General features: G+C 43.2%; 1 pseudogene; it reads right to left on the bottom strand.

Annotated features, from left to right (window-relative positions):
* Positions 1 to 214: 214 nt before the first annotated feature.
* On the bottom strand, positions 215 to 692 carry Rps16-ps9 (ribosomal protein S16, pseudogene 9; annotated as a pseudogene).
* Positions 693 to 8164: the final 7472 nt, after the last annotated feature.

Here is an 8164-nt window from a genome sequence, read left to right as displayed (position 1 = left end):
CCCAATGAGGCCAGAAGAGGGCTTCAGATCCTCTGTAACTGGAATTAGTTAAGGTTGTGAGTCACCATGTGGGAGTTGGGAATAGAAACTAGATCCTCTGGAAGAGCACCTAGTGCTCTTAACTACTGAGCCAACTCTCCTGCTTACTTTCTGCATTTTTAAAAAAATCCTAGGATGTTTATTACAAAGGTAAACACTGATCCTTGAGACTGGCTTATCGGTAGGATTACTGGTACCGGGCACAGGTACCAGGACCGTCAAACTTTTTGGATTTGCAGCGACGGGGTCAGCTACAAGCAGGGTCCGATTGTACTGGATGAGGACATCTTTGATCTCCTTCTTAGAGGCTTCATCCACATATTTTTGGTAATAAGCCACCAGAGCTTTTGAGATGGACTGCCGGATAGCATAAATGTGGGTCACATGACCACTACCCTTCACACAGACCCGGATACCACACCAGCAAATCTCTCCTTGCCCAGAAGCAAAACAGGCTCCAGTAACTTGTACTGCAGCGTAAGCGACTCGATCGTCTCCAGGGGATGTCCATTCACCTTGATGAGCTCATTTCCTCGTTTGCTGTGGGCCACAGCTGTGGCTGTCTTCTTGCGTCTGAAGACTTGCACGGAGTACAGCGGACCCTTGGACGGCATAGCTACGAGTACGAACACGAGCTCCTCACCGCGCGGCGCCGCCACCCTACTTTCTGCATTTTTAATTGAATGATTTGTTTCCTTACTGTTGAGCTGAGATTTTTAACTATGTCAGATTATGATTTGTCCAAATTTCTCCCCACTCTTCAAGCTGAATTGTTCCTTTGGTCTGTAGAAGTGTTTCTGTTTGGCCTTCCTCCTGTCTACACTTGCTATTGTTGCTTGTGTCTTTATGATTATATCCAATATTCTTGCCCAAGTCAGGGAACTAAATAGTTCAGGTGTACTAACTCAATGAACGCTGTTTAATATGGTTTTAAAGCATAGCTTATACATTCATTCCCGATCACTTTCAACTCCTAAAAGCTCTCGCTTCTTCGGGCACTCTCTTCACATAAGGCAGTGTCTACTTTTCTTCCCATCACCTAGTGACTCATTCTCCTTGTATCTACTACGGCCTGAATTGTGCCTTCTGCAAATTCACATGCTGAGGGCCCTAAACCCAGTGCCTCAGAGTGTGGCTATATTTGGAGACCGGGTCTCTAACAGTTGATGAAGTTAACACATGGTCCTTAGGGAAAAACAGTGCAAATCTGACGTGATTGGTGCCCTTCTGAAAGAAAACTGGGGCAGAGGCACACGGAAGGAAGACACAGTGGAGACCAGGGGAGGTGGAGGCCCTGTGCAAGCCAAGGGAAGAGGCATTAGAAGTAGCCAGTGTTATTTACATCCTGATGTCAAATGTTTAACACTTGGAGCTGTGAGAAAATTACGTCTATTATTTAAGCCACAGAGTCTCTTGTATCTGGTGTAGCAGCTGTAGCAAACCAAGGCAAACCCTCATTGTTAAAACTCTAAGGGCAGTGAATATATGGCCAAGTTGATGATTAGGCCCTCTGCTAAACGAAGCTCTTAGAGTAAATTACAATATCACCAACAATAGGATGTACTGTTTTGAACAAATACACCTCCCCACCCCCAGGGCCAATTAGCTTTGTCCAGGGCACATGAGAGTCAGGAGACAAGGGATACATGCTAACCACAATGACAATGTATATTTAGGTACCCATCCTTGCCAAAATGGTAAGGACTCAGAACACCTTCCACTGCTAGGAAACTGGAAACTTAGGAAGCCTACTAAGGTTGGACTTGTGTTTAAGATTTCTTTTTATGGACCAAGGCAGAGCTAGTAAAATGCACAAGCCTGTATATGTCAAGGAATAGGCAACTTCTATCACTTGCATGCTGCTATATTCCAGCCTTCATCACTATACCTGGCACCTGCTAAGAACTTAAGTAATATGTTAAATCCATTTAATATGGACAGCAAAATCCAACCAGAGATATATACCCACCCTTAGTGGGTATAATACCAAACAGAAGAAACCTTGGTCAAGTCTTCCGATGGATGATGGGTCAAAAGATCAATACACGGAGAAATATACTCAGAAATCTGTCCTTAGCAGACTCTTCTCAATTCATCTTAAATGTATTCAAGAGAATGGTGACAGGGCGATTCGTAGAGGAGGCTGGAGCTCCCCCTAGGGGCAGAGATGAGGTATCTGTAAAAATGCTGTGCTGCCTCAGATAGGAAATTTCTTATTTTTGACGGAGATGAAACCTGACATTATGTGGCAGCATTGTTGAAACAACCTCAGTAAATAAAAGATTTAATGATAAATCTTTGGTTACAAATCCATCCAAAAATCTGTCTATTAAATATCAAGACGTAAGATACAAGGTATTTGAATATTAAAGTTGAAATTTATTAATTTTGGGGTTTTTTTTTTGAGACAAGGTTTGTTTTTCTGTGTAGCCTTGACTGTCCTGGAACTCACTCTGTAGATCAGGCTGACTTTGAACTCAGAGATCAGCCTGGCTCTGCTTCCCAAGTGCTGGAATTAAAGGTGTGTGCCTCCACCACCCGGCTTGAAATGTATTAAATTCTTTAACATCTATTTATTTCTTTTATGGGGTCTTGGAGAGAACATGGGATTGCAGGCAAGGTGTGGGTATGGAGATTATCGGACAGCTTCCACCAAGAAATCCTGGAGTTTGAACTCAAATTATCAGACTTGGTAGCAAGCACCTTTACTATGGAACCACAAAATGGAAATTATGTTTCTAAAAATGAGTCTTTGCTATACACTGTGTAATTGGAGTCATTTTAATATTACATAGTTCACTATTATTACATTTTTATGAGATATTATAATTCGATTGAATTTCAAACAACATCTAGTTCTGCCTCCCAAAATTTCTAAACCGTGTAAATAGTTCCAATAGTCAGGAGCAGGGGCAGACTTTTGCTTTTATTGTTTAATTTTTATTGTACACATGTTAATGGAGGTTGCAATTTGTATAAAAACATTTTTATTAATTCTTGGCGACTTTTATACAATGTACTTTGACCATACTCACCCCCTACTCCTACCCTTAGCTCCTCCTAGATTGACCTCTAACTCCCCATGACCCTCAACTCTGTTTTCCTTTAAAAAAAAAAAAAAAGCCCGTCTATTTAATTCATACTCCTGGTATGAGGCTATCCACTGGAGCATGGTTGACCTACCAGGAGCCACACCATTTGTGGTGGTTTGAATAGAAATGGCCCTCATAGACTCCTGTGTTTAAATGCTTAACCCATAGGGAGTGGCACTATTAGGAGGTGTGGCCTTGTTTTCTGGGCAGAGTGGAACATACCTTTAATCTCAGAACTTGGGGTGCAGAGCTAGAGTTCCAGGCTAGCCTGGTCTACATAGAGACTTCAGTCCATCCATACTGAGACTCTGTCTAAAATAAAATTTAAAATACTTCTTTAAAGGTTAACCTCCGTTGTCACCATCATCTAATAGAGTATCAACCACCTTATTAGCCAAAGTTTACTGCAGACAGGAGCCCAGCCCCTTGCACTCAGCCTGCTACAAAAGCAGGTGTCTTTGGTTTTGCTCAGTGATAGAAACTCAGAGGCTAAAGATGCCATTGGGCTTGGCAGGGGCAAGTAAAGCTGAGGCCCATGGCCAGCTTGAAGTGGTTGAACAAAGTAATACATAGAATGAGCACAGTGGGAGTCCTTGAATTTGCAAGAGAAGCTATGGCTGTCTTGCTTTTTTGCTGCTGGTCATCAGAGCACCCTGTCTTCCAGTGGAACTTTCCCTTTGTTTGTAATACTTTATATGGTTTCCGGCTGTACTATCCAGTAATCCCTAAGACAGAATTGCTTGAACATGACTCAAAGTTCAGAACATTAAGTAGCTTTCTGGAGTACTGTTGTGGTGCGGCACTAATTTACATATGAGCAAGCATCAGCATCTACTCAGACTTCTGCCCACAAAGCCAGCTCTATCTCTCTATAGTTCAGAAGTCTTTTACAGACTTCCCAAAAGCCAGTTGGCCATCCCCAGCCATCAGTGGTTTTCTTAAGATTCATTAATTTAATTATTTATTTTATATGAGTACACTCTCACCATCTTCAGACAGACAAGAAGAGGGCATCAGATCTCATTACAGATGGTTGTGAGTCACCAAGTGGTTACTGGGAATTGGACTCGGGACCTCTAAAAGAGAAGTCCATGCTCTTAACAAGTGAGCCATCTCTCCAGCTCCCTAGCCACCAGTGTTAAACTATCCAGTACAAAGGTAAGTTTAAAGGACATTAATGTCTCTGACATGTGTGAAGAGGAAAATTTAAAGATTCCTATTAATGTAAATTATTCAAGTTCTCACTCAGGAAGCAGAATACTGGGTTTGAGGTAGATTAGATTTTCTAATAGGAGTTTTCTCTGGCTTATTGTGATGTAACTAACATAAATTTGTAATAATTTAGGATCTGCTCCCTTTCCATCTTTAAAGATGGAATTTCTTTGGGTAGTCCTAGCTCTCTTAGAACTCACTCTGTAAACTGGGTAGGCCTCAAGCTCAGAGGTCTGCCTAACACTTGCCCCCTATGTGGCAGCGGTAAAGTCATGCACCACCACATCCAGCCAAGGATCATGTCTCTTAAAATTGTTAAAGTCCTCTCCCCATGAACCTCAGAGTTTGATATTATAGATATTCCTTGATGTGTGACATGATTTTTGTCCTCATAAATACATTACAAGTTGATACTATCCTTAATCAATACACAAGCTGGGTGTGGCAGACCATGCCTTTAACCCCAGGACTCCGGAAGCAGAGGCAGGGGGAGCTCTGTGAGTTCAAGAGAAGCCTGGTCTACAGAGCTAGTTCCAGGACAATCAAGGACTGTTGTATAGAGAAATCCTGTCTCAAAAACCAAGGGGGAGGAGGAGGAGGGGGAGGAGGAGGAGGAGGAGGAGGAAGAAGAGAAGAGGAAGAGGAGGAGGAGGAAGAGGAAGAGGAGGAAGAGGAGGAGGAAGAGGAGGAGGAAGAGGAAGAGGAGGAGGAAGAGGAAGATGAGGAGGAGGAAGAGGAGGAGGAAGAGGAGGAGGAAGAGGAGGAGGAAGAAGAAGAAGAAGAGAGAGAGAAGAGGAGGAGGAGGAGGAGGAGGAGGAGGAGGAGGAGGAAGAAGAAGAAGAAGAAGAAGAAGAAGAAGAAGAAGAAGAAGAAGAAGAAGAAGAAGAAGAAGAAGAAGAGAAGAGAAGAGGAGGAGGAGGAGGAAGAAGAAGAGGAGGAGGAGGAGGAGGAAGGAGGAGGAGGAGAAGGAGGAGGAGGAGGAGGAGGAGGAGGAGGAGGAAGAAGAAGAAGAAGAAGAAGAAGAAGAAGAAGAAGAAGAAGAAGAAGAAGAAGAAGAAGAAGAAGAAGAAGAAGAAGAAGAAGAAGAAGAAGAAAAGGAAAGGAAAGGGGAAATGAAGCAAAGAAAATGCATTTACCATACCTAACTCATAGACATCTGCAGTTTAGCACACACTATAGTCTAGGCTGTGAGCCACTCATCCTCACGGCTAGAGTCCAGGAAGGAGCTACAAACACACTGCTGCTACCCAACAACTGAGAGTGTGGCAGGCTATGTATGGCCTAAGGAAATTCTCCAAATTCAAAGTACAGCCTCTGCTGGGTGCTTATTGCTCTTACACCATTATGAAGGTTTATTTTTTTTTAAAGAAAGGATAAGTCAAACCATTATAAACAAGGGTCAGGACACATTTGGAAATAAGATCATTCTGTGTATAACTAGTTGAGATGAGGGCATGTTGGATCAAGCTGTGCTCTTGCTCTAAGATGAAGGTGTCCTCATAAGAAGAGGAAGGTACAAAACCAGACTCCTGACGGGAGAACAGGAGAGGACCAGATGGCAGTGTGGCAGCGGCAAGTAAAGGAACCCCGAGGACTAACCACAAAGCTGGGAAGAGGGCAGCATGACCCCATCCAAGTCTTGATTTTAGACTTCTAGTCTCCAGAATTGCAACACTCCAGACTTCCCCAGTTCCAAGCCTCCAGCTCTGTAACATTCTTACGGTGACACCACAAAGCTAACCAACTCTCCAGCTGACTGGTGAGCAGGTCCTGCTGGCTCTGCCACCAGGGAACATCCAGAATCATAGAGCCTCTAGACACTGTCCACTGCCACCAACCAGCAATCCCTTTCTAACCAGCCTCCAGGCATTCATTTTTATCCCAGCTATAGTCTGTTCTAGGCATAAAATAGCTAGTGATGTTTTCAACAGTCAAGTTAGACTATGTCTCTTGACATTTCAGCCTGCAGTGACTCAGTTTCATTCTGAGTGAAACTCATCCTTGTACTATTTTGTGATGTCCTCCCTGTCTGCCCAGAGTCCCTCCCCCCTCCCCTATGGATGTTCTCCCTTGTACCCAAAGCCTTCATCCTCCCTCCCACTTCTCTAGTCTGACTACTATAGTCCATTAAACAGACCTCGTGGGCTCTACCTCAGAGCCTTTGTACTAGCTGTTCCTTCTAAGTAGAATATCCTGCCTCTATTTATCAAGAAGTCTTGCTCAGTTATATCCTTGAAAAGCCCCTATCCTGAGAAGGCCAGGAGCTAAGACAGGCAGACTCCACAGCAGGCGCCATACTGGTAGCTTAAGGACTAGCCCTAAGTTTCTGTTTCCTAATACTGGACAAGCCCAAAACAAATCAAATTCCAGGAAAAACCACACGTTTCTGGTGGCAATCAGGAGCTGCCAAGAGCTGCCACATCACCTAGCCTGAGACAAATCTGAGCCAAGAATAGTTTATCAGGAATGGTAGGTCCCCCAATTCCCCAAAGCCTTGACCAATCCCAAAGATACCCATATCACTGGAAATAGAGCCAACCAATCAAGATAAGCCAGGATAGAGGTCACATGCTTCTCCTTGGAATTCCCCTAATAGGCTTTAAAAATAAGTCTGCAAGTGCACTCAGTAGCTCCATTTTGGTGGATGGAGAACCCTGCATGCTGGTAATTTCTGCAGAATAAAATGCTCTTTGCTTTTGCATACTATTTGAGTCTGGGGTCTTCCATCAGTGATCCTTGGACCCTAACAGTCCTTAGAGAAGCCCACACTGGACACACTGTAATGGCTAACATTACAATATCTCTCACTCTCTCAAGTACCTTTTTCTTCCTCTGTCCTATTTCTGTTCCTCTACATCATCTCTTTCTACTGTGTTCTTTATTTAATTATGTTCATATTAATCTTCTGGGGCCTTGTCCCACATGATTTGGGTGTCTTTGTACTTTGGTGTTCCCTGTGAAATAGCTGCTCCATTTTCAAAACAAAACAAAACAAAAACAAAAACAAAAACAAAAACAAAAACCTGTTGACGACTGAAGACCAAAAGACAACATCACATAAGCCTGGCTTATGTGCTGACCTACTCTGTGCTAATATATGTGCTGACCTATGTGAGCTGTGTAGAATCTGCTCACAGGAGCTGAGGGAATATAATTTGCATCTCTTTTCAGTACCATCGAATGGTAATGTGGAAAAACCCACCAGGAGAATATTTACACCACAGAAATGGGAAAACCTTACAAATCAGAGTTTGCTTTCAGGAAAGCTAATTACATTTGTTCCTACATCACCATTACTTCTGAGGCTGACTAACTAATACTGATGGTTAACTTGACGAGATCTAAAATCACCCATGAAAACACCTGTTTTGAAGACTTTTCATGAGTGGATTATTTGAAATGGAAACACCCACCCTAAGTGTTGGCAGCACCTTGCACCCAGGCCCACATATAAGGATGTAGAAGGGAGAAGCGTCCCCTTGCTGCCTGTTTGCCTTCATGTCCTGCTGGTGAGTTCTGCTCTGTTTGCACAAGCTCATCTACTGCATTGCAGGTAACACCTCTGCTGCTTTATTTGCCAGCATTAGAACCCAGCCCCTTTGGTCCTCTAATACCGACTTCAGACCTGTGACTCTCAGAAGCCCTCCATAATAAGGTTTTCAACCTTCCTAATGCTCTGACCCTCTAATACAGTTCCTCAAGTTGTGGTGACCCCCAACCATAAAATTATTTTATTTGCTACTTTGCAACTGTAATTTACTAGTATTAGAAACTGTAATGTAAAGACCTTGTTTTCTGATGGTGATGGGCTTAGGCAAACC

The sequence above is a fragment of the Rattus norvegicus genome, chromosome 7, assembly GCF_021556685.1.
Source record: "Rattus norvegicus strain SHRSP/BbbUtx chromosome 7, alternate assembly SHRSP_T2T, whole genome shotgun sequence".
In the NCBI taxonomy this organism is placed as follows: domain Eukaryota; kingdom Metazoa; phylum Chordata; class Mammalia; order Rodentia; family Muridae; genus Rattus; species Rattus norvegicus.
The sequence above is the reverse complement of the archived record's forward strand: the minus strand, read 5'-3'. Positions and strand labels throughout refer to the sequence as shown.